General features: G+C 44.1%; 1 long non-coding RNA gene across 2 annotated transcripts; it reads right to left on the reverse strand.

Moving 5' to 3' along the window:
• Positions 1–1,577: 1,577 nt before the first annotated feature.
• Positions 1,578–23,816, reverse strand: LOC105353764 (uncharacterized). Of its 2 annotated transcripts, none has more exons than XR_013650857.1 (4): positions 23,749–23,816; positions 22,973–23,041; positions 22,852–22,866; positions 1,578–1,717 (listed from the first exon to the last, which is right to left on the reverse strand). It is a non-coding gene; the product is annotated as an uncharacterized LOC105353764 (long non-coding RNA). The 2 variants fall into 2 exon arrangements; XR_002875287.2 differs by lacking the exon at positions 23,749–23,816 and adding an exon at positions 23,597–23,727.
• Positions 23,817–24,067: the final 251 nt, after the last annotated feature.

The raw sequence follows: 24,067 nt of genomic DNA on the forward strand, positions 1-24,067 counted from the left end.
AAGGCCCGTCTGAAGTCTGCCAATGATCATCTTGATGATCCAGAGGAGTCATGGGAGAAAGTCTTGTGGTCAGATTAAACCAAAATAGAACTTTTTGGTCTTAACTCCGTTCGGCGTGTTTGGAGGAGGAAGAAGGAGCATCATCCCAAGAACACCAAACCTACAGTGAAGCACAGGGATGGAAGCATCATGCTCTGGGGGTGTTTTTCTGCACAGGGGACAGGACGACTGTACTTTAAGGAGAGGATGAACGGGGCTCTGTATTCTGAGATATTGGGCAAAAGCCTTACCTCAGTCAGAGCGTTGAAGATGGGTCGTGGCTGGGTCTTTCAGCATGACAATGACCCTAAGCACACAGCCAAGAAAACCAAGGAGTGGCTCCGTAAGAAGCATATCAAGGTTCTGGAGTGACCTAGCCAGTCTCCAGATCTAAATCCAACAGAGAATCTTTGGAGGGAGCTGAAACTCCGTGTTGCTCAGCGACAGCCCCAAACCCTGACAGATCTAGAGAAGATCTGTATGGAGGAATGGGCCAAAATCCTTGCTGCAGTGTGTAGAAACCTAGTGTAGAACTACAGGAACAGTTTGACCTCTGTAATTATTAACAAAGGCTTCTGTACCAAATATTCAAGTTGTTTAACTCAAGTGATCAAAACTTATTTGTCACAATAATATACAAATAGTTTAAAAAATAAAAAATAAAAATCGTTCAACGTGATTTCTGAATGCTTCTTCAGATTCTGTCTCTCACTGTGGAAATGCACCTATGATGAACATTTTAGACCCCTGTGGGAGAACTTGCTAAATCACAGGGTGATCAAATACTTATTGACCTCACCGTATGTTGTAATATTGGCCAATATCAAAAACAAAAAAAAAAAAAAAAAAAAAAAAAAGGTAGTTAGCAGCTTTGAGAGTAGGGGCAGTAACGCAATAAAGTTTGGAACGTAATATCCAATGGGAAAGATGGTGAAGATCTGAGACCATCAGGAAGCTTCTTCCAACGTCGTTCTACCAGCTAGATGTTTCTGCAGAAGCAACACCTGCTGAGCGTTGGAACCACAAGTAGATCATCTAAAATGGTTTCACGGTTTCCCAGATAATGAAACCATTTCAAACTAGTTTTAGTATTTAAGGTCAACAATCCTGAAATGGCACCAGTGTAAGGACTGGAGAGGTCAGATGTCCAGGATCAGGCTAAATGCTGCAGATTTCTAACATCATTAGAGCAGACAGAACATCATTGTAGTGTTTGAACCTGCAGGAGAATGACAGAAATCTGTATCCTATTTTGAAATGAATTGCACTGTTATGACATTACCATACATGTTTTTCCATATTCATTTTTCTATTAGTCAATAGTGTGATAGAAAGACTAAGTTGAGACTGACACAAGACAACTGCATCTGGTTTCTGGGAGGAAGGGAAGGAGGATCCAGAACAGCAGATCCTCAACAACAAAGTTTTTATTCTCAAAGACAAAACAAATCAGACTTTTATTGGTCATAACATTTGTTCATTAGCAGCAGCTGGAAGTCATTCTTTCTCCAGCTGACTGGAAACCTCTAGTCTCTGGTTTGCTTGCATTCAATGGAAAACCGCTCCTTCCAGATGATCCATTGGGCGCCTTGTAGATCTGCTTCCAACAGAATCATGACCTCCAGGGTTTGGTCTTTTCATTGGGTCAGGACTCCTGCTGCTCCTCCTGCTTACAGATCTGGAGTAACAACAAAAAGGTTAAGAAAAATAAGTGTGTAACAATTTTACTGCACTCACCCACAGAAAAAGTCATTTCTGTTTTAACCAAAATCAGAATAATGTATGCAAAGGCTGAGACAGACAGAGCAATTTAAATAAAATGATAAAAAAGTAAAATTAAATAATTTTATTTAAATAAAATATATATGTTAAAAACTTAATCTAGCCACAGGGGTTGCAAGCCAGTTACTTCTGTGCCGGTCCCAAGCCCGGATAAATAGAGAGGGTTGCGTCAGGAAGGGCATCCGGCGTAAAAATTGCCAAAATAACAATGGGAATCATCCACAACACTTTAGACATACCGGATCGGTCGAGGCCCCGGTTAACAACGACCGCCACCGATGCTGTTAACCTACAGGGTGTCTGTGGAAATTTGACTACTGTTGGTGGAAGAAAGAGGGGAGGCAGAAGGGTCCGTGGCCAGAGAGAGAAGGGAAAAGGCAGGAACATAGGTTTGAGAATAGGGACTCTTAACGTTGGCACAATGACAGGGAAAGGCAGAGAGCTGGCAGACATGATGGAGAGAAGGAAGGTAGATGTACTGTGTGTGCAGGAGACAAGGTGGAAGGGCAGCAAGGCACGTAGTATTGGAGGAGGATACAAACTGTTCTATCATGGTGTTGATAGGAAGATAAACGGGGTAGGAGTGATTCTGAAGGGGGAGTTTGTAAACAGTGTTCTAGAGGTGAAAAGAGTCTCAGACAGGATGATGAGCCTAAAGTTAGAAATTGAAGGGGTGATGGTGAATGTAGTCAGTGGGTATGCGCCACAGGTTGGCTGTGAGTTAGAAGTGAAGGAGAGATTCTGGAGTGAGTTGGATGAGGTCATAGAGAGTATCCCCAGAGGAGAGAGAGTTGTTATTGGAGCAGACTTTAATGGGCATGTTGGTGAGGGCAATAGAGGTGATGAGGAGGTGATGGGCAGGTTTGGTGTGAAGGAAAGGAATCTGGAGGGACAGATGGTGGTGGACTTTGCGAAGAGGATGGAAATGGCTGTGGTCAACACTTACTTCCAGAAGAGAGAGGAACATAGAGTGACATACAGAAGTGGTGGTAGGAGTACTAAGGTGGACTACATCCTATGTAGACGAGGTCATTTGAGAGAGGTTAATGACTGCAAAGTGGTGGTAGGAGAGAGTGTAGCCAGACAGCACCGCATGGTGGTGTGTAAGATGACTCTGGAGGTCAGGAAGAAGAAGAGAGGGAAAACAGAAAAGAAGACCAAGTGGTGGAAGCTACAGAATGAAGAAACTTGTGAGGAATTTAGGCAGAAGTTGAGGCAGGTCCTGGGTGGTCAGGATGAGCTTCCAGAGGACTGGGAAACTACAGCAGAGATTATCAGGGAAACAGGTAGAAAGGTGCTAGGTGTGTCATCTGGAAAGAGGAAAGACGGTAAAGAGACTTGGTGGTGGAATGAGGAAGTACAGGAATGCGTCCAGAGGAAGAGGTTGGCTAAAAGGAAGTGGGATGTAGAAAGGACTGAGGAAGGTAGACAGGAGTACAAGGAAGCGCAGCGTAGAGTGAAGAGAGAGGTGGCAAAGGCCAAACAGAAAGCTTACGATGAGCTATATGACAGGTTAGACACAAAGGAAGGAGAAAAGGACTTGTACAGGCTAGCCAGACAGAGAGACAGAGATGGGAAGGACGTGCAACAGATAAAGGTGATTAAGGACAGAGATGGAAAGGTGCTAACAACCCAGGAGAGTGTACAGAAAAGATGGAAGGAGTATTTTGAGGAGCTGATGAACGAGGAAAATGACAGGGAAAGAAGGGAGGAAGATGTGGTTGTTGTGGAGCAGGAAGTAGCAGAGATTGGAAAGGATGAGGTTAGGAAGGCTCTGAAAAGGATGAAGAGCGGAAAGGCCGTTGGTCCTGATGACGTACCTGTGGAGGTATGGAAGTGCTTAGGAGAGACAGCAGTGGAATTTCTAACAAGGTTGTTCAATAGGATTTTAGAGAGTGAGAAGATGCCTGAGGAATGGAGGAGAAGCGTTCTGGTCCCGATCTTTAAGAACAAGGGTGACACGCAGAACTGCAGCAACTATAGAGGAATAAAGTTGATGAGCCACACAATGAAGCTGTGGGAAAGAGTAGTGGAAGCCAGGCTTAGGAAGAAGGTGGAGATCTGTGAGCAGCAGTATGGTTTCATGCCCCGTAAGAGCACCACTGATGCCATTTTTGCTTTGAGAATGTTGATGGAAAAGTACAGAGATGGTCAGAAGGAGCTGCATTGTGTGTTCGTAGATTCAGAGAAGGCGTATGACAGGGTGCCGAGGGAGGAGCTGTGGTACTGTATGAGGTCGTCTGGAGTGGCAGAGAAGTATGTCAGAGTAGTTCAGGACATGTATGAGAGAAGTATGACGGTGGTGAGATGTGCTGTAGGTCAGACAGAGGAGTTCAAGGTGGAGGTGGGACTACACCAAGGATCAGCTTTGAGTCCCTTTTTGTTTGCTATGCTGATGGACAGGCTGACAGACGAGGTAAGACAGGAATCTCCCTGGACAATGATGTTTGCGGATGACATCGTAATTTGCAGTGAGAGTAGAGAGCAGGTGGAGGAACAGCTAGAGAGGTGGAGGTTTGCTCTGGAAAGAAGAGGCATGAAGGTCAGTCGTAGTAAGACAGAATACATGTGTCTGAACGAGAGGGATCAAGGTAGAAGCGTTAGGTTACAGGGGGCTGAGGTGAAGAAGGTGCAGGAGTTTAAGTACTTGGGGTCAACAGTTCAGTGTGATGGGGAGTGTGGATAAGAGGTGAAGAGGCGAGTGCAGGCAGGTTGGAGCGGGTGGAGGAAAGTGTCAGGAGTGTTGTTTGACAGAAGAGTGCCAGCAAGACTCAAAGGAAAGGTGTACAAGACAGTGGTGAGACCAGCTCTGCTCTATGGGTTAGAGACGGTAGCAGTGAGACAGAGACAAGAGGCTGAGATGGAGGTAGCAGAGATGAAGATGTTGAGGTTCTCCTTAGCAGTGAGCAGGTTAGACAGGATAAGGAACGAGTACATGAGAGGGACGGCTCATGTTGCCTGTGTTAGCGACAAAGTCAGAGAAGCCAGACTGAGATGGTTTGGACATGTTCAGAGGAGGGATGGTGGATATATTGGTAGAAGGATGTTGGAGATGGAGCTGCCTGGCAAGAGGACGGCCAAAGAGGAGATATATGGATGTCTTAACAGAGGACATGAAGTTGGCTAATGTTAGGGTAGAAGATGTTCATGATAGAGTGAGGTGGAAAACGATGATTCGCTGTGGCGACCCCTGATGGGAAAAGCCGAAAGAGAAAGAAGAAGATATATGTTAAAAACTTCCTCTGAAAAACAGACTAAACCTTCATTCTTCAAGCGGGACGACACTCTTCACAGTCCTCCATGTTGGACTGTCAACCTGCAGATGAGTTTTTTCCAGCCATTTAAGTTTTTAAGTTCAGGGACTTTTTGACAAAGTATTTTAAAGAATGTCATGTTCTGCATTCACCCCATCTATTTTTTCTGATTGTTTTCTATTCACGGCCCATTGAAGGACCACGGCAGGGATTTCCCATTTCTAACAACTGGATGTGGTTCACGTTTTACGTCGGATAGTCACCCGACAACCCTCTGCATTTACCCGGACTTGGGACCGGCACATGAAAGCGTTGGAGAGCGCCCCCTTGTGGTTGCATTACCTAACCACTAAAGTATTTTTTCTAACTAAATGTTTTCATCTGTTTCGGGACAAACTGCCACACTTGGGTAATGTTTACATCACCAAGCAATGTTAAGTTATTCATTTAATTTAATTTTAGGTCTATATAAAAATAAAAGCCTTCACATTAGATTTGTTATTAAAACCAACTGCTTAGTTGGGATGTTTTTTTCTAGTTAAACCGTTGTTTTACTTGTCTAGACATTTAGGTTTTTTGTGTTGCCACAAACTACAACTATTTTTTATACGCTTAAAACTCTTTAGTCTAAAATCTTAAATTTTGTTTATTTTTTAAAGTTACTCAAACTTCAGCTGCACTGTAGAGGATTTTTTTTAAATACACAAAGCTAAAACCAAGTTTAAGACCAAACTAAATGCATTTAAAAACCTTTAGTACTCAAGTAAAAATGGTCACTTTACTAATTACTTTAGCTTCCATTTTTTTTGCTTCAGAAAATTACTCCACACAAAAATACAGTTCCACATTCACAAGCATTAAAGTAAACAAAATAAAATAAAGTGATAATGACATTGGTCAGCAGTGATTTGGGTCTCACTGGCACAGGTAGGGTCCATCTTTGGTGCAGGTCAGTGTTCCAGCAGGTCCAAACAAACCAAACGCTGAAGAAATGTTTTTCCAAGTCTTTCCAGAGTGTGTTGATTATTCTGCAGCAATTCTTTAAATAAAAGACATCAGCCTCCTCAGATAGAGGTAAAAAGCCTTGAGGTCCAGCTTGGCTCCAAAGTCGCATTATCCATGTTTTACAGGACTCATTGATTTGGGGGGTGGGGGGGGGGTAATTCCATTTATGATCATCTGTCTCCATCTTCTGAGGTTAGAAGAATTCCTATCCCATCCAACATTACTCTGGACTCCAGCTTCCTTGTGGTTGTAAAGTTCTAGAAAGTGTCCATTTGAACAGTTGAGTACATTCATACGTTTTTAGAGCTTATGGAAGTTTCTCCTTTTACCAACAAGTTAAGATTTTTCCTCTTAAGGCTCAAATGAGCCTTTGCCTTTACACTTAAGTGCCAGCGTTTTCCCATCAACTCAAATATCCAGAGCAGAGGTTGAAGAAATCCAAACATTGAGATCAAAAGTTGAACATCTAAACATCTTTTCTGGTGGACATTTTTCCAGAACAATCCACTCTTCAGATGATCAAGATTCCATATGTTTAAAATAAATCTGACGCGTCACCTCTGCTGCACCGCAATCAACCTTGGTTTGTACTGAAGTGTATTTTTGTGTCCCAGTGAAAGTTTTACATTGGACAAATCAGCCTCGACCACAAAATGCTTTGTTTCAACAGCAACTTCACCCTTGAAGTAAACCTTTTGAGGCAACAGTTGTACCTTTAGAAAAACACTCGTTTTGTTTGTTTTGCAACACAACAGAATTTCTTCCACACAAACAGAACCTCACATTCAACCCAACATTAAGAGATGTGCAAAGTTAAATGGACCCATTTAAATGTTCTGGTAAATGAGGCAAATGCAAACCCACCCTTGAATCAAGAAACTTCAAGATTTAGATTTTGTAAATAAAGAAATGCTTTAAAACCAACAATGCTCAAATCAAACCAGAAAGTTTGTTTTTATACAGAAAATAAAAGTGTGCACACAGTGGACTGCCCCACCTGACCATGTTTAAAGCAAAGTTGGTGTCATCAACAAAGAAATGCCGACACCTGGAGTCCGTCAGTGAGACTTTTCCAAATGAAATTCCCAGGCACTTCATTCTACCCTCAGAAAGAAAGTTTGTTTTTTGCAGTGTAGCAAGAACCGCAGAAGAGCAGCCAAATGTTCTTCTACGTGCCTTCAGTCACTGTGTTTGATATGTTTAGTTATCCACACGTCGCTGAACACACTTTGGTGCCAGCGGTTTCCCATCAACTCAAATATCCAGAGCAGAGGTTGAAGAAATCCAAACATTGAAATCAAAATTAAACATCTAAACATCCTTTCTGGTGGATATTTCCCCAGGAAGAAACAATCCACTTTTCGGATCATGAAGATTCCATATCATTAATTTTTTTCCCCCATCTTCTAATCTGTTTTTCCCCTTTTTGGGTCATGGGGCTGCCGAAGCCCATCCCGTCCACATATGTTTAGAAATAAATTAGTGCACTTAGTTTGTACTTGAGTGCATTTTTGTGTCCCAGTGAAAGTTTTACATCGGACAAATTAGCCTTGACCAGAAAATGCTTTTTTGTTTCAAGAGCAACCTCACCCTTGAAGTAAACCTTTTGAGGCAACAGTTGTAACTTCAGAGAAACACTCGCTTTGTTTGTGGAATTTCTTCCACACAAACAGAACTTCACATTCAATCCAACATTAAGACATGTGCAAAGTTGAATGGGCCCATTGAACTGTTCTGGTAAATGTGGCAAATGCAACCCAACCTTGAATCAAGACACTTCAGTAGGTTTCTCAAAAATGCTCAAATCAAACCAGAAAGTGTGTTTTTGTATAGAAAACAGAGGTGCAAACGGTGGACTTCTCCACCTGACCATGTTTACTTCAAAGTTGGTGTCATCAGCAGTGAAATGCAGACACCTGGGACCCTTCAGTGAAAATTCCAAATAAAATTCCCAGGCAGTTTATTCTACCCCTGAGAGAAAGTGGTTTTTTTCTTTTTTACAGTGTAGCAAGAACCGCAGAAGAGCAGCCAAACACTGAGCGGAACACTGTGTTCAACACATGTTTAGTCATCCATGACATGCATTGATGAACAACTTACTGTGGATAGATCTTAGAAAATATTGGTGCTTTTTGGGGTGGAATTTTTTTTTCAAGCAGGTCCTCATAACTCACCCACTCAAAATGCAGGAAGTGTGGATGTTAAAAAATAAAATAAAAAATTAAATAAAATATAAAACATTCTATTTATCACCAATGATTGGCAGTAAAAACCCAGTAAAACAGTTTTTGATCCTGGAGCAAACCCCACTCAGAGTTCACAAAACATTTTAACCTGAAAGAAATTTTTTTAACAAGCCTTTCAGGCTTGAGACATTGACTTTAGGTAAGAGACGCACCTTTGTAGAGATCAAACAATTATGGTTTGTGTAACACACATTACACAAACCAAAGAGTTAATAGGTTTTTGATTTTATGAATACAAAAATGAGACCAACCAACAAGACCTGAAAAGATTAAGCTTGAAGCCCATTGAAAAGAATGCTCTAGCTGGAACCCATATATACTCAAGTCAACCATGTTGTGGTGTGATCAGAGTGCAACAGGGAAAACATACAAGCTCATGAAATTGAGGTGGACTTCAGTCGACCATGTTTACCTCCACATTCCTTTTGGCGATGAGGAACTAAAGAGACTTTGAGGCTGCAAGAACATTTCCCACAAAAAATGAGGCAGCTTATTCTGCCACCAGAAAGAAAATGAGACCAGATTGAATTTTCATCATGACAGAAAAGTGTGTCGACTGTACGCATATTCATGCACAGTCAACCCAAAAGCACAGGTTTGACCATCGTAAATACAGTTGTCTCTAAGGGCATGAGGCAGCCGAGGTGTTTCCAGGCCAGCCAAGAGACGTGGTCTCTCCAGCATATCCTGGTCCTCCCCGGGGAGGCATCTGGATAAGATGCCCGAACCAACTTAACTGGCTCCTTTTATTGTGCAGGAGAAGCGGTTCTACTCAGAGCTCTGCGGGTGACCGAGCTTCTCCCCCATCTCTAAGGGAGCGTCCAGCCAGTCTAAGGAGAAAGCTCATTTCAGGCGCTTGTATTCAGGACCTCGTTCTCATTAGAGCTCATGAACATAGGTGAATATTGGAACGAAGATCGAGCGGTATATTGAGAGCTTTGCTTTTTGGCAACACGTCATTAAATGCATTTCATGGTTGCAGAGCTTAATTTTGGAATGGCTGGAAACAAAAAATAAAAAAACATTTAACCTTTAAAAAAGAAAACTAACGTTAGAATGCACTCCAGAACAGCTCTCGTGGTGAACTCCCAACCACACAAACCACTTTAACCCTGAAAGAACAAAAGAGTTTAAGTTCGTTCAAAAGAATGTTGTGGCTGGAGGCCTGATCTTCAAGGTCCCATCTTAAAGAAGTTAACCTTTTGAACAAAAGTCAACCAAGTTTGGGGCTGAACAGAAATTTTTTGATTAAAAGACGAAGATGGAATATACCCACAATGTTGCTGACAGAAAGTCAGAAGCTTGAGGCAGACTTCAACCATTTACTTCACAGGGAAGTTGCTTTGGGCTTTAAAGAAAGGCAGTTACCTGGAGGATGCATGACAAAAACTCACGCCAAACAGGAAGGTTTTTGTGCCACCACAAAGAAAAAACCCAAATGAAAAATACATTGAAGCATCAAAAGGCAAGGTTCTCCACAGTCAGCTTTTGTTTTTAAAATGACCACGTTTGGCTTTAAAACCTTCAGTTTTAAAAATATCATTATAGACCATTGAATGAGCTGCTGCTACCCAAAGAAAATAAAAACCATAAAATAGTTAAATTAAAAAGCTCTTACAGGCCATTGAAATTTACCTAGAGTTCTGAGATCCAAGTGCTCATTACCATTGTCTTTAGGTGGATAATGCTGTCGTGGTCTGGGAGAGCGCTGTGGTAAAGACATGTGGTCGAGCCAGGTCCTGTAGTAAAAACAGTACCAGAAAACCGTTTCTTTACCAGGACATAGCAAGATACCTCTTAAAAAAAACAAAAAACCACCAGGTATAAAGAATTTATGTGAGTGTAAGTTCAGTGTGTACAAATGTTTTTCCCCCCCGAGGTTAGGCGAGCACTTGCTCAAAAAACAGCGTAGGATGTCACGTGCAGTGTGGACTGAGGTGATGGTAGTGTGTTTTTCCCGAGGTTAGGTGAGCACTTGCTCAAAAAACAGTAGCGTAGGATGTCACGTGCAGTGTGGACTGAGGTGATGGTAGTGTGTTTTTCCCGAGGTTAGGTGAGCACTTGCTCAAAAAACAGTAGCGTAGGATGTCACGTGCAGTTTGGACTAAGGTGATGGTTGCATTTTCCCCGAGGTTAGGTGAGCACTTGCTCAAAAAACAGTAGCGTAGGATGTCACGTGCAATGTGGACTGAGGTGATGGTAGTGTGTTTTTCCCGAGGTTAGGTGAGCACTTGCTCAAAAAACAGTAGCGTAGGATGTCACGTGCAGTTTGGACTAAGGTGATGGTTGCATTTTCCCCGAGGTTAGGTGAGCACTTGCTCAAAAAACAGTAGCGTAGGATGTCACGTGCAATGTGGACTGAGGTGATGGTTGCATTTTTCCCGAGGTTAGGCGAGCACTTGCTCAAAAAACAGCGTAGGATGTCACGTGCAGTGTGGACTGAGGTGATGGTAGTGTGTTTTCCCCGAGGTTAGGCGAGCACTTGCTCAAAAAACCGTAGCGTAGGATGTCACGTGCAGTGTGGACTGAGGTGATGGTTGCATTTTCCCCGAGGTTAGGCGAGCACTTGCTCAAAAAACAGTGGCGTAGGATGTCACGTTTAGTGTGGACTGAGGTGATGGTTGCATTTTTCCCGAGGTTAGGCGAGCACTTGCTCAAGAAACAGGGTAGAATGTCACGTGCAGTGTGGACTGAGGTGATGGTAGAGTGTTTTTTCCGAGGTTAGGTGAGCACTTGCTCAAAAAACAGCGTAGAATGTCACGTGCAGTGTGGACTGAGGTGATGGTAGTGTGTTTTTCCCGAGGTTAGGTGAGCACTTGCTCAAAAAACCGTAGCGTAGGATGTCACGTGCAGTGTGGACTGAGGTAATGGTTGCATTTTTCCCGAGGTTAGGCGAGCACTTGCTCAAAAAACAGCATAGAATGTCACGTGCAGTGTGGACTGAGGTGATGGTAGTGTGTTTTTCCCGAGGTTAGGTGAGCACTTGCTCAAAAAACAGCGTAGAATGTCACGTGCAGTGTGGACTGAGGTGATGGTAGAGTGTTTTTCCCCCGAGGTTAGGTGACCACTTGCTCAAAAAACAGCGTAGAATGTCACGTGCAGTGTGGACTGAGGTGATGGTTGAGTGTTTTTTCCGAGGTTAGGCGAGCACTTGCTCAAAAAACAGCGTAGAATGTCACGTGCAGTGTGGACTGAGGTGATGGTATTGTGTTTTTCCCGAGGTTAGGTGAGCACTTGCTCAAAACACAGTAGCGTAGAATGTCACGTGCAGTGTGGACTGAGGTGATGGTTGAGTGTTTTTTCCGAGGTTAGGCGAGCACTTGCTCAAAAAACAGCGTAGAATGTCACGTGCAGTGTGGACTGAGGTGATGGTAGTGTGTTTTTCCACGAGGTTAGGTGAGCACCTGCTCAAAAAACAGCGTAGAATGTCACGTGCAGTGTGGACTGAGGTAATGGTAGTTTGTTTTTCCCGAGGTTAGGCGAGCACTTGCTCAAAAAACAGTGGCGTAGGATGTCACGTGCAGTGTGGACTGAGGTGATGGTTGCATTTTTCCCGAGGTTAGGCGAGCACTTGCTCAAGAAACAGGGTAGAATGTCACGTGCAGTGTGGACTGAGGTGATGATTGCATTTTTTCCGAGGTTAGGCGAGCACTTGCTCAAAAAACAGGGTAGAATGTCACTTTCAGTGTGGACTGAGGTGATGGTAGAGTGTTATTCCCCGAGGTTAGGTGAGCACTTGCTCAAAAAACAGCGTAGAATGTCACGTGCAGTGTGGACTGAGGTAATGGTAGTGTGTTTTCCGAGGTTAGGTGAGCACTTGCTCAAAAAACAGCGTAGGATGTCACGTGCAGTGTGGACTGAGGTAATGGTTGCATTTTTCCCGAGGTTAGGCGAGCACTTGCTCAAAAAACAGCGTAGAATGTCACGTGCAGTGTGGACTGAGGTGAAGATTGCATTTTTTCCGAGGTTAGGCGAGCACTTGCTCAAAAAACCGTAGCGTAGGATGTCACGTGCAGTGTGGACTGAGGTAATGGTTGCATTTTTCCCGAGGTTAGGCGAGCACTTGCTCAAAAAACAGCGTAGGATGTCACGTGCAGTGTTGACTGAGGTGATGGTAGAGTGTTTTTTCCGAGGTTAGGTGAGCACTTGCTCAAAAAACAGCGTAGGATGTCACGTGCAGTGTTGACTGAGGTGATGGTAGTGTGTTTTTCCCGAGGTTAGGCGAGCACTTGCTCAAAAAACCGTAGCGTACAATGTCACGTGCAGTGTGGACTGAGGTGATGGTAGTGTGTTTTCCCCGAGGTTAGGCGAGCACTTGCTCAAAAAACAGCGTAGGATGTCACGTGCAGTGTGGACTGAGGTGATGGTAGTGTGTTTTTCCCGAGGTTAGGCGAGCATCAGCTCAATACAAAGCGTAGAATGTCACGTGCAGTGTGGACTGAGGTGATGATTGCATTTTCCCCGAGGTTAGGCGAGCACTTGCTCAAAAAAACAGCGTAGGATGTCGCGTGCAGTGTGGCCTGAGGTGATGGTAGTGTGTTTTTCCCGAGGTTAGGCGAGCACTTGCTCAAAAAACAGCGTAAAATGTCACGTGCAGTGTGGACTGAGGTGATGGTTGCATTTTTCCCGAGGTTAGGCGAGCACTTGCTCAAAAAACAGTAGCGTAGGATGTCACGTGCAGTGTGGACTGAGGTGATGGTTGCATTTTTCCCGAGGTTAGGCGAGCACTTGCTCAACAAACAGCGTAGAATGTCACGTGCAGTGTGGACTGAGGTGATGGTTGCATTTTCCCCGAGGTTAGGCGAGCACTTGCTCAAAAAACAGCGTAGAATGTCACGTGCAGTGTGGACTGAGGTAATGGTTGCATTTTTCCCCGAGGTTAGGCGAGCACTTGCTCAAAAAACAGCGTAGAATGTCACTTGCAGTGTTGACTGAGGTGATAGTAGAGTGTTTTTTCCCGAGGTTAGGCGAGCAACTGCTCAAAAAACAGCGTAGAATGTCACGTGCAGTGTGGACTGAGGTGATGGTTGCATTTTTCCCGAGGTTAGGCGAGCACTTGCTCAAAAAACAGCGTAGAATGTCACGTGCAGTGTGGACTGAGGTGATGGTTGCATTTTTCCCGAGGTTAGGCGAGCACTTGCTCAAAAAACAGCGTAGAATGTCACGTGCAGTGTGGACTGAGGTGATGGTTGCATTTTTCCCGAGGTTAGGCGAGCACTTGCTCAAAAAACAGCGTAGAATGTCACTTGCACTGTGGACTAAGGTGATGGTAGAGTGTTTTTCCCCGAGGTTAGGCGAGCAACTGCTCAAAAAACAGCGTAGAATGTCACGTGCAGTGTGGACTGAGGTGATGGTTGCATTTTTCCCGAGGTTAGGCGAGCACTTGCTCAAAAAACAGCGTAGAATGTCACTTGCACTGTGGACTAAGGTGATGGTAGAGTGTTTTTCCCCGAGGTTAGGCGAGCAACTGCTCAAAAAACAGCGTAGAATGTCACGTGCAGTGTGGACTGAGGTGATGGTTGCATTTTTCCCGAGGTTAGGCGAGCACTTGCTCAAAAAACAGCGTAGAATGTCACTTGCACTGTGGACTAAGGTGATGGTAGAGTGTTTTTCCCCGAGGTTAGGCGAGCAACTGCTCAAAAAACAGCGTAGAATGTCACGTGCAGTGTGGACTGAGGTGATGGTTGCATTTTTCCCGAGGTTAGGCGAGCACTTGCTCAAAAAACAGCGTAGAATGTCACTTGCACTGTGGACTAAGGTGATGGTAGAGTGTTTTTCCCCGAGGTTAGGCGAGCAACTGCTCAAAAAACAGCGTAGAATGTCACGTGCAGTGTGGACTGAGGTGATGGTTGCATTTTTTCCGAGGTTAGGCGAGCACTTGCTCAAAAAACAGCGTAGGATGTCGCGTGCAGTGTGGACTGAGGTGATGGTTGCATTTTTCCCGAGGTTAGGCGAGCACTTGCTCAAAAAACAGCGTAGGATGTCGCGTGCAGTTTGGACTGAGGTGATGGTAGTGTGTTTTTCCCGAAGTTAGGCGAGCACTTGCTCAAAAAACAGCGTAGAATGTCACGTGCAGTGTGGACTGAGGTGATGGTTGCATTTTTCCCGAGGTTAGGCGAGCACTTGCTCAAAAAACAGCGTAGAATGTCACTTGCAGTGTTGACTGAGGTGATGGTAGTGGGTTTTTCCCGAGGTTAGGCGAGCACTTGCTCAAAAAACAGCGTAGGATGTCACGTGCAGTGTGGACTGAGGTAATGGTAGTGCGTTTTTCCCGAGGTTAGGCGAGCACTTGCTCAAAAAACAGTAGCGTAGGATGTCACGTGCAGTGTGGACTGAGGTGATGGTAGTGTGTTTTCCCCGAGGTTAGGCGAGCACTTGCTCAAAAAACAGCGTAGGATGTCGCGTGCAGTTTGGACTGAGGTGATGGTAGAGTGTTTTTTCCGAGGTTAGGCGAGCACTTGCTCAAAAAACAGCGTAGGATGTCACGTGCAGTGTGGACTGAGGTGATGGTTGCATTTTTCCCGAGGTTAGGCGAGCACTTGCTCAAGAAACAGCGTAGAATGTCACGTGCAGAGTGGACTGAGGTGATGGTAGTGTGTTTTTCCCGAGGTTAGGCGAGCACTTGCTCAAGAAACAGCGTAGAATGTCACGTGCAGAGTGGACTGAGGTGATGGTAGTGTGTTTTCCCCGAGGTTAGGTGAGCACTTGCTCAAAAAACAGCGTAGAATGTCACGTGCAGTGTGGACTGAGGTGATGGTAGTGTGTTTTTCCCGAGGTTAGGCGAGCACTTGCTCAAAAAACCGTAGCGTACGATGTCACGTGCAGTTTGGACTGAGGTGATGGTAGTGTGTTTTTCCCGAGGTTAGGCGAGCACTTGCTCAAAAAACAGCGTAGAATGTCACTTGCAGTGTTGACTGAGGTGATGGTAGAGTGTTTTTTCCCGAGGTTAGGCGAGCAATTGCTCAACAAACAGCGTAGAATGTCACGTGCAGTGTGGACTGAGGTGATGGTTGCATTTTTCCCGAGGTTAGGCGAGCACTTGCTCAACAAACAGCGTAGAATGTCACGTGCAGTGTGGACTGAGGTGATGGTTGCATTTTTCCCGAGGTTAGGCGAGCACTTGCTCAAAAAACAGCGTAGAATGTCACTTGCAGTGTTGACTGAGGTGATGGTAGAGTGTTTTTCCCCGAGGTTAGGCGAGCAATTGCTCAAAAAACAGCGTAGAATGTCACGTGCAGTGTGGACTGAGGTGATGGTTGCATTTTTCCCGAGGTTAGGCGAGCACTTGCTCAAAAAACAGCGTAGAATGTCACTTGCAGTGTTGACTGAGGTGATGGTAGAGTGTTTTTCCCCGAGGTTAGGCGAGCACTTGCTCAAAAAACAGCGTAGGATGTCACGTGCAGTGTGGACTGAGGTGATGGTAGTGTGTTTTTCCCGAGGTTAGGCGAGCACTTGCTCAAAAAACAGCGTAGAATGTCACGTGCAGTGTGGACTGAGGTGATGGTTGCATTTTTCCCGAGGTTAGTCGAGCACTTGCTCAAAAAACAGTTGCGTAGGATGTCACGTGCAGTGTGGACTGAGGTGATGGTTGCATTTTTCCCGAGGTTAGGCGAGCACTTGCTCAAAAAACAGCGTAGAATGTCATGTGCAGTGTGGACTGAGGTGATGGTTGCATTTTTCCCGAGGTTAGGCGAGCACTTGCTCAAAAACCAGTGGCGTACAATGTCATGTTTAGTAAGGACTGAGGTGATGGTAGTGTTTTTCCCGAGGTTAAGCGAGCACTTGCTCAAAAAACAGCGTAGAATGTCACGTGCAGTGTTGACTGAGGTGATGGTAGAGTGTTTTTTCCGAGGTTAGGCGAGCACTTGCTCAAAAAACAGCGTAGAATGTCACGTGCAGTGTGGACTAAGGTGATGGTTGCATTTTTCCCGAGGTTAGGCGAGCACTTGCTCAAAAAACAGCGTAGAATGTCACGTGCAGTGTGGACTGAGGTAATGGTAGTGCGCTTTTCCCGAGGTTAGGTGAGCACTTGCTCAAAAAACAGCGTAGGATGTCACATGCAGTGTGGACTGAGGTGATGGTTGCAATTTTTCCAAGGTTAGGTGAGCACTTGCTCAAAAAACAGTGGCGTACAATGTCATGTTTAGTATGGACTGAGGTGATGGTAGTGTGTTTTTCCCCGAGGTTAAGCGAGCACTTGCTCAAAAAACAGCGTAGGATGTCACGTGCAGTTTGGACTGAGGTGATGGTAGTGGGTTTTTCCCGAGGTTAGGCAAGCACTTGCTCAAAAAACAGCGTAGGATGTCGCGTGCAGTTTGGACTGAGGTGATGGTAGAGTGTTTTTTCCGAGGTTAGGCGAGCACTTGCTCAAAAAACAGCGTAGGATGTCACGTGCAGTGTGGACTGAGGTAATGGTAGTGCGTTTTTCCCGAGGTTAGGCGAGCACTTGCTCAAAAAACAGTAGCGTAGGATGTCACGTGCAGTGTGGACTGAGGTGATGGTAGTGTGTTTTCCCCGAGGTTAGGCGAGCACTTGCTCAAAAAACAGCGTAGGATGTCACGTGCAGTGTGGACTGAGGTGATGGTTGCATTTTTCCCGAGGTTAGGCGAGCACTTGCTCAAAAAACAGCGTAGGATGTCGCGTGCAGTTTGGACTGAGGTGATGGTAGAGTGTTTTTTCCGAGGTTAGGCGAGCACTTGCTCAAAAAACAGCGTAGGATGTCACGTGCAGTGTGGACTGAGGTGATGGTTGCATTTTTCCCGAGGTTAGGCGAGCACTTGCTCAAGAAACAGCGTAGAATGTCACGTGCAGTGTGGACTGAGGTGATGGTAGTGTGTTTTTCCCGAGGTTAGGCGAGCACTTGCTCAAAAAACCGTAGCGTACGATGTCACGTGCAGTTTGGACTGAGGTGATGGTTGCATTTTTCCCGAGGTTAGGCGAGCACTTGCTCAAAAAACCGTAGCGTACGATGTCACGTGCAATTTGGACTGAGGTGATGGTAGTGTGTTTTTCCCGAGGTTAGGCGAGCACTTGCTCAAAAAACAGCGTAGAATGTCACTTGCAGTGTTGACTGAGGTGATGGTAGAGTGTTTTTTCCCGAGGTTAGGCGAGCAATTGCTCAAAAAACAGCGTAGAATGTCACGTGCAGTGTGGACTGAGGTGATGGTTGCATTTTTCCCGAGGTTAGGCGAGCACTTGCTCAACAAACAGCGTAGAATGTCACGTGCAGTGTGGACTGAGGTGATGGTTGCATTTTCCCCGAGGTTAGGCGAGCACTTGCTCAAAAAACAGCGTAGAATGTCACGTGCAGTGTGGACTGAGGTAATGGTTGCATTTTTCCCCGAGGTTAGGCGAGCACTTGCTCAAAAAACAGCGTAGAATGTCACTTGCAGTGTTGACTGAGGTGATAGTAGAGTGTTTTTTCCCGAGGTTAGGCGAGCAACTGCTCAAAAAACAGCGTAGAATGTCACGTGCAGTGTGGACTGAGGTGATGGTTGCATTTTTCCCGAGGTTAGGCGAGCACTTGCTCAAAAAACAGCGTAGAATGTCACGTGCAGTGTGGACTGAGGTGATGGTTGCATTTTTCCCGAGGTTAGGCGAGCACTTGCTCAAAAAACAGCGTAGAATGTCACGTGCAGTGTGGACTGAGGTGATGGTTGCATTTTTCCCGAGGTTAGGCGAGCACTTGCTCAAAAAACAGCGTAGAATGTCACTTGCACTGTGGACTAAGGTGATGGTAGAGTGTTTTTCCCCGAGGTTAGGCGAGCAACTGCTCAAAAAACAGCGTAGAATGTCACGTGCAGTGTGGACTGAGGTGATGGTTGCATTTTTCCCGAGGTTAGGCGAGCACTTGCTCAAAAAACAGCGTAGAATGTCACTTGCACTGTGGACTAAGGTGATGGTAGAGTGTTTTTCCCCGAGGTTAGGCGAGCAACTGCTCAAAAAACAGCGTAGAATGTCACGTGCAGTGTGGACTGAGGTGATGGTTGCATTTTTCCCGAGGTTAGGCGAGCACTTGCTCAAAAAACAGCGTAGAATGTCACTTGCACTGTGGACTAAGGTGATGGTAGAGTGTTTTTCCCCGAGGTTAGGCGAGCAACTGCTCAAAAAACAGCGTAGAATGTCACGTGCAGTGTGGACTGAGGTGATGGTTGCATTTTTCCCGAGGTTAGGCGAGCACTTGCTCAAAAAACAGCGTAGAATGTCACTTGCACTGTGGACTAAGGTGATGGTAGAGTGTTTTTCCCCGAGGTTAGGCGAGCAACTGCTCAAAAAACAGCGTAGAATGTCACGTGCAGTGTGGACTGAGGTGATGGTTGCATTTTTTCCGAGGTTAGGCGAGCACTTGCTCAAAAAACAGCGTAGGATGTCGCGTGCAGTGTGGACTGAGGTGATGGTTGCATTTTTCCCGAGGTTAGGCGAGCACTTGCTCAAAAAACAGCGTAGGATGTCGCGTGCAGTTTGGACTGAGGTGATGGTAGTGTGTTTTTCCCGAAGTTAGGCGAGCACTTGCTCAAAAAACAGCGTAGAATGTCACGTGCAGTGTGGACTGAGGTGATGGTTGCATTTTTCCCGAGGTTAGGCGAGCACTTGCTCAAAAAACCGTAGCGTAGGATGTCACGTGCAGTTTGGACTGAGGTGATGGTTGCATTTTTCCCCGAGGTTAGGCGAGCACTTGCTCAAAAACAGTAGCATAGAATGTCATCTTCATTGTTGACTAAGGTGATGGTAGAGTGTTTTTCCCCGAGGTTAGGCGAGCACTTGCTCAAAAAACAGCGTAGAATGTCACGTGCAGTGTGGACTGAGGTGATGGTTGCATTTTTTCCGAGGTTAGGCGAGCACTTTCTCAAAAAACAGCGTAGAATGTCACGTGCAGTGTGGACTGAGGTGATGGTTGCATTTTTCCCGAGGTTAGGCGAGCACTTGCTCAAAAAACAGCGTAGAATGTCACGTGCAGTGTGGACTGAGGTGATGGTTGCATTTTTTCCGAGGTTAGGCGAGCACTTGCTCAAAAAACAGCGTAGGATGTCGCGTGCAGTGTGGACTGAGGTGATGGTTGCATTTTTCCCGAGGTTAGGCGAGCACTTGCTCAAAAAACAGCGTAGGATGTCGCGTGCAGTTTGGACTGAGGTGATGGTAGTGTGTTTTTCCCGAAGTTAGGCGAACACTTGCTCAAAAACAGTAGCATAGAATGTCATCTTCATTGTTGACTGAAGGGATGTGGCATTTTCCCGAGCACTTGCTTAAACAAAAACAAAACAGCGTAGGATGTCATTCAACGTGGACTGAGATGATTGTAGCATTATTCAGAGGTTCAGTTAGCACTGGCGCAATAATAGTAGCATTGGATGTGGTCCATGTTTAGTGGTTTTTTAGCTTTGGTTTGACTTCCAGTTCATCCACAAGACAGGTTTCAAGTTGCTCCATTGACTTATTGGGACAGTCCACTTTTCCAGTTTCCAACTGATCTTTTTTTGGGCCAAAATAGTTTAAGGTTTTTCTTCCTGCTTTTCAAGGCGTTTTCCTTGACATTCATTGCAGGCCTTTCCATGACTCAAGCATTGTTTGGATGAAGGTTTAGGTCCAATGGCTTTAACATTCAGTCTCTGCGCCTCTGTGTTGGTTTGTTTGAGAGCAACTTTTTCCAAGTTCCATCACTGAAAGTTTGAGCATTGTAAAGGGCCATTTCAATAGCTGGAGAAATCTTGACATTATCCATTAAAGAAGAGTCTTAGTCCATTTTTTATTTCCCAATCTGATGCTTAAAATCTGTCCTGGGTCCTTGAATCTTTTAGAACACAAAGTTGCACATCCTGGCTTTCGGTTTCAGGTCATTCACACAATTCTTTGTACACTGCTTTGTGAGAAAAAAAATAAAAAAAATAACTTAGTTTACATGTTTTACCAAAAATAAATCACAGCTCTTTAAAATCATAAAAAACAAAAACACATTCAGAAATATTACATTTGGTGTTGGGAAACTTCCATTTATGCTACAAAAGTTTAAAAACAAGTTACTAAGTTGTTGACCAGAATACAGCATTTAGTGAGTCGAGGAAGTGTGCTGGAGAATGAGAAATTAATTTTTAAAATTTTAACTACTACTAAACTTTGAAATATTTTTTTTAATGACTGTACAAGTCCCATTTTATCTTTGCTTTATACTAAGCTTATTTATTCATAGAAATATTAATTTTTAAGATTTTACTATTTTAAAGTTCCCTTTTTTCAAATTTTGAAAAAGAGGAGAGTAGGAAAGGAGATTATTCTACAAAACTCAGATTAGGAAGAGTAAAAGAACAAGAGAACAATTAACTGAAGAGATGCATCTCAATAGAGGAGGAACAGGCAGACAGGATGCATAGAAACATGACGGCTTCAGAGAAACAGATGTAGGCAGATGGACCAGCGGATCCAGACTTAAGAGAAATCAGAGCAAGTCAGCAGATCAAAAAACAGGAGATGCAGACACGAAAAGATCCAGACAGACCCAACATGAAAGTACCAGTAGTGTTAAGATCCAAGATCCAAAGAGGAAAGAGAGAGAGGATCTAAAAGACAGAAAAGAAATCAAAAGTTAAACAAGACAAACCAGAAGAGAAAATCCACAGATAGAGATAGCTCCCAAACTGCTCTGTGACAAAGAATGACTCAGACGAGCATCACCAACACCGGTGGATGTGGCAGATGGTGCATGCAGTCCTCCCTGACCTACAGCTCCCTGGTTGTGGGCTGAGCTTTTACTTCCATTGACACGACTGCACCAACAGAACCACAGGAACCTTAAACCTTCAGACCAGCATCAATGACAATGTTAATCTAGTAAACCAAAGAAAACCAGAGCAAGACCATGAACCAAAACCACTGAACCAAACCACTTTCAAACAGTCCCAACCGGACCATCACAGAAACTTTTTTTTAAAGCAGCACAGTAACAAAAAACTCAATGGGATTCAGAAACATCCAGATCAAATAGATTTAAACCACAGAGAAGTTACTGTGCATCAGCGTGCAGCACTTAACTAAACAGGGCTTGACCAAGTCTAGTGTTCAAATATCTATAGATTCAAGAAATTATACTTAAGAAATGTTCACTGAAGATGAGAGGAATAACGGGTCATATGTGATTTAATGTTTGCTGAGATGATATAAGTATAGATAGTGTGTGTGAATATTTCTTTTAGTTATGATGAATAATTGTTAAGATGGCATCTGACTTTTGTTTAGTGTATTACTTTATATCTGCTATAGTTTTGATACTTGTGTCCTATCATTTTAAAGCTTGAACTCAACATAACATAAACAGTGGGAGGCCTGAGCGCAGGCAGTAATGGAATAAAAAAATGGGGTCTTACCTGTCGTAGCTCTACCTGGAAAAAAAAACTGCACAAACTGATCCAATCACAGTGTAGGAAGAAGACTCAGCTGCTGAAAAGGAAAGATTTTCTCCTTGTTTAAACTCCAAACCAATAATCCTTCACCGATTCAGCTCCAGCCCAACAACCACAACCTCTAGAAACCTGAGAGCAGCTGCTGGTCAGAACAGCCTTCAAACTACAGACCTGCACCGAGATAATACAGGAGCGACACTTTCCTGAAGACCCAATCCTGACCAGACTGGACTCTTCTACACAAACAAGCTCCAGGAAGTTTGAGAGCAAACACTAAAGTCTGATGCTGAAGCTCAACTTTGACCTGACAGAGGAAACAGCACTGAAGGCGACTTCACCACAGATGAGGAAGAACTTATTAGAACAGGGTCAAAATTAAACAGATCATTTATCAGAAAGGGTCAGAACATCACACATTAACACAAAGACACAAGTAATAAGAAACAAGGTAAAGAGGGGCACGGCGGCCCAAAAGTCAGACAGTGGCGGCACGGCGCCCATAAAAGGAAATGCAGGAAAGAGGTAGATGGTACTTTTGAGGAGCTCCACGCAATGAGACGCTCCACGCAAGGAACCGCGCAACGCAACGACACGCTCCGCAATGAAATGTGGATGTGTGCATCAAAAATGTGTCACGTAAATGAAATGTCCAAAATTGCTGAAAATTCTAAATGAAGACCGCGAGCGCGTAAAATTCTGATGGTCCAGGTCGGAGGAAAATGTTGGAACATAAGAGATAAAATCTACAAACTACAGATTGTTCTCATAAAATCCTGGAAGTTCCAGATGAAATCTACATTCCTGAACCGATTCTATTTTATTGGACGGACACAAAACAGTTTTTATGCATGAAAGGAGGTTAAAGGAAGAAAAAACTACAAGTTCAAGCAGCACCTACCTGATCTGGAAGACCTGCAGGAGGAAAAGTTAGTTAAACATCAAAACACATTTCAGCTGAAAATACCCTGAAACAAGAAGTTCCATCCTCACTGTGACCAATAAAAACCCAGCAGGACGTTGACTGCTGCACTAAACGGCTAATAAATGTAAAGAAGTCGCCTTCAATGCAAGCTTAGAAAAAGAGGAAAAGAGAAAGATCGGCACGGCGGCCAAAACAAGAAAAGAAGGACTTACAGGTTGAAGATCTTCCTGAGGAGAAAGAAAAAAAAATTCTTTAGAAGTCAACTCTTTTTGAAATACAATAAAATGCGATTCTCTATGAGTTCTGGCTTTAATGAACTTTAGTAATAGTTACCTCTTTGTTCTGTTCTCTGTGGGCTCCACTTCATTTTCCAGTCAGGCGTCGTGTTTCCAGCAAAGAGTCCTGGGAAAGAGAGTCCAGCCATAAATCGTCTGCTTCATTTTTATTGTTTTAATCATGTTTATTTGAAATGTTTAATCATGTCATTCAATCGGTGACACTTCAGCAATTAAAGAGAAGAAAAAAAATCTAAATAACAGCTAAAATGCACCCTTTTCAGAAATTGACAAGCAACTTTAGGTCAATTAAAAATCCAAAAATATGTTTAACACAAAGATTTGTCTTATGACCAGTTATCCTCTTTGCTTTGCAGTGTAACTAAGTGTTTAAAATTATATTTCTACACATCAGTTTAAAACCTGTTAAACTTCTGAATAACTTGAAAACAAATCCATAATCCAACAGAACCAAGCAGAAAGCAGCGACCCAAATAATACAGAAAGAAAAAGAACATTCTGGAATATATTTAAGAATCTAAGAACAGTTTAAATTACAATACTGTGAAATATGCCATTTTTAGATTTACTAATTAAATCATTAAGTAGAGAAAAAAGTACATATTTGAAAGTATTGACAGTTAAAAACAAGGAAAATGCCGCCACAGAAAAGGCCTCAGACCTTTAAATTCAGGCTCCAAACTTTCTCCATGAAGAACCTCTAAAGTTCTTCCAGCAGGAGAACATCTCCATAAAACATCACATCTGACTGTAAAGTTCAGGTTCAAAAGCAGAATTTCACCAACAACCCGAGCAGAACACAAAACCACTGACCTGCAGCTCCGCCGCAGCCGCATCCCGGAGAACCGAGCCGAACACCAACAGCTGGACCCAATTACCGCTAATGAAGCCCCAGCAGCAGGTGTGTGGAGCACGTGACCCGCCGCTCTTCCGGGAGAACAGCCAATCCCTTTGAAGTTTACATAGTGACGCAGTAAAGGCGCCAAATAAAGCCCATCCGTAAAACATGAAAAATGAATGATTGAACGGCTTCCTCCCTGTCGTGTGCTCGTTTTACCAGCAGGGGGCGACAATGTTGAACTTCAGTGCCTCAGAGCTCCTCGTGATGCAGTCCTGTCACTTCTCAGAGAAG

This window comes from Oryzias latipes, chromosome 18 (genome assembly GCF_053564925.1).
Source record: "Oryzias latipes strain Hd-rR chromosome 18, Olatipes_Hd-rR_3.1".
Taxonomy (NCBI): Eukaryota; Metazoa; Chordata; class Actinopteri; order Beloniformes; family Adrianichthyidae; genus Oryzias; species Oryzias latipes.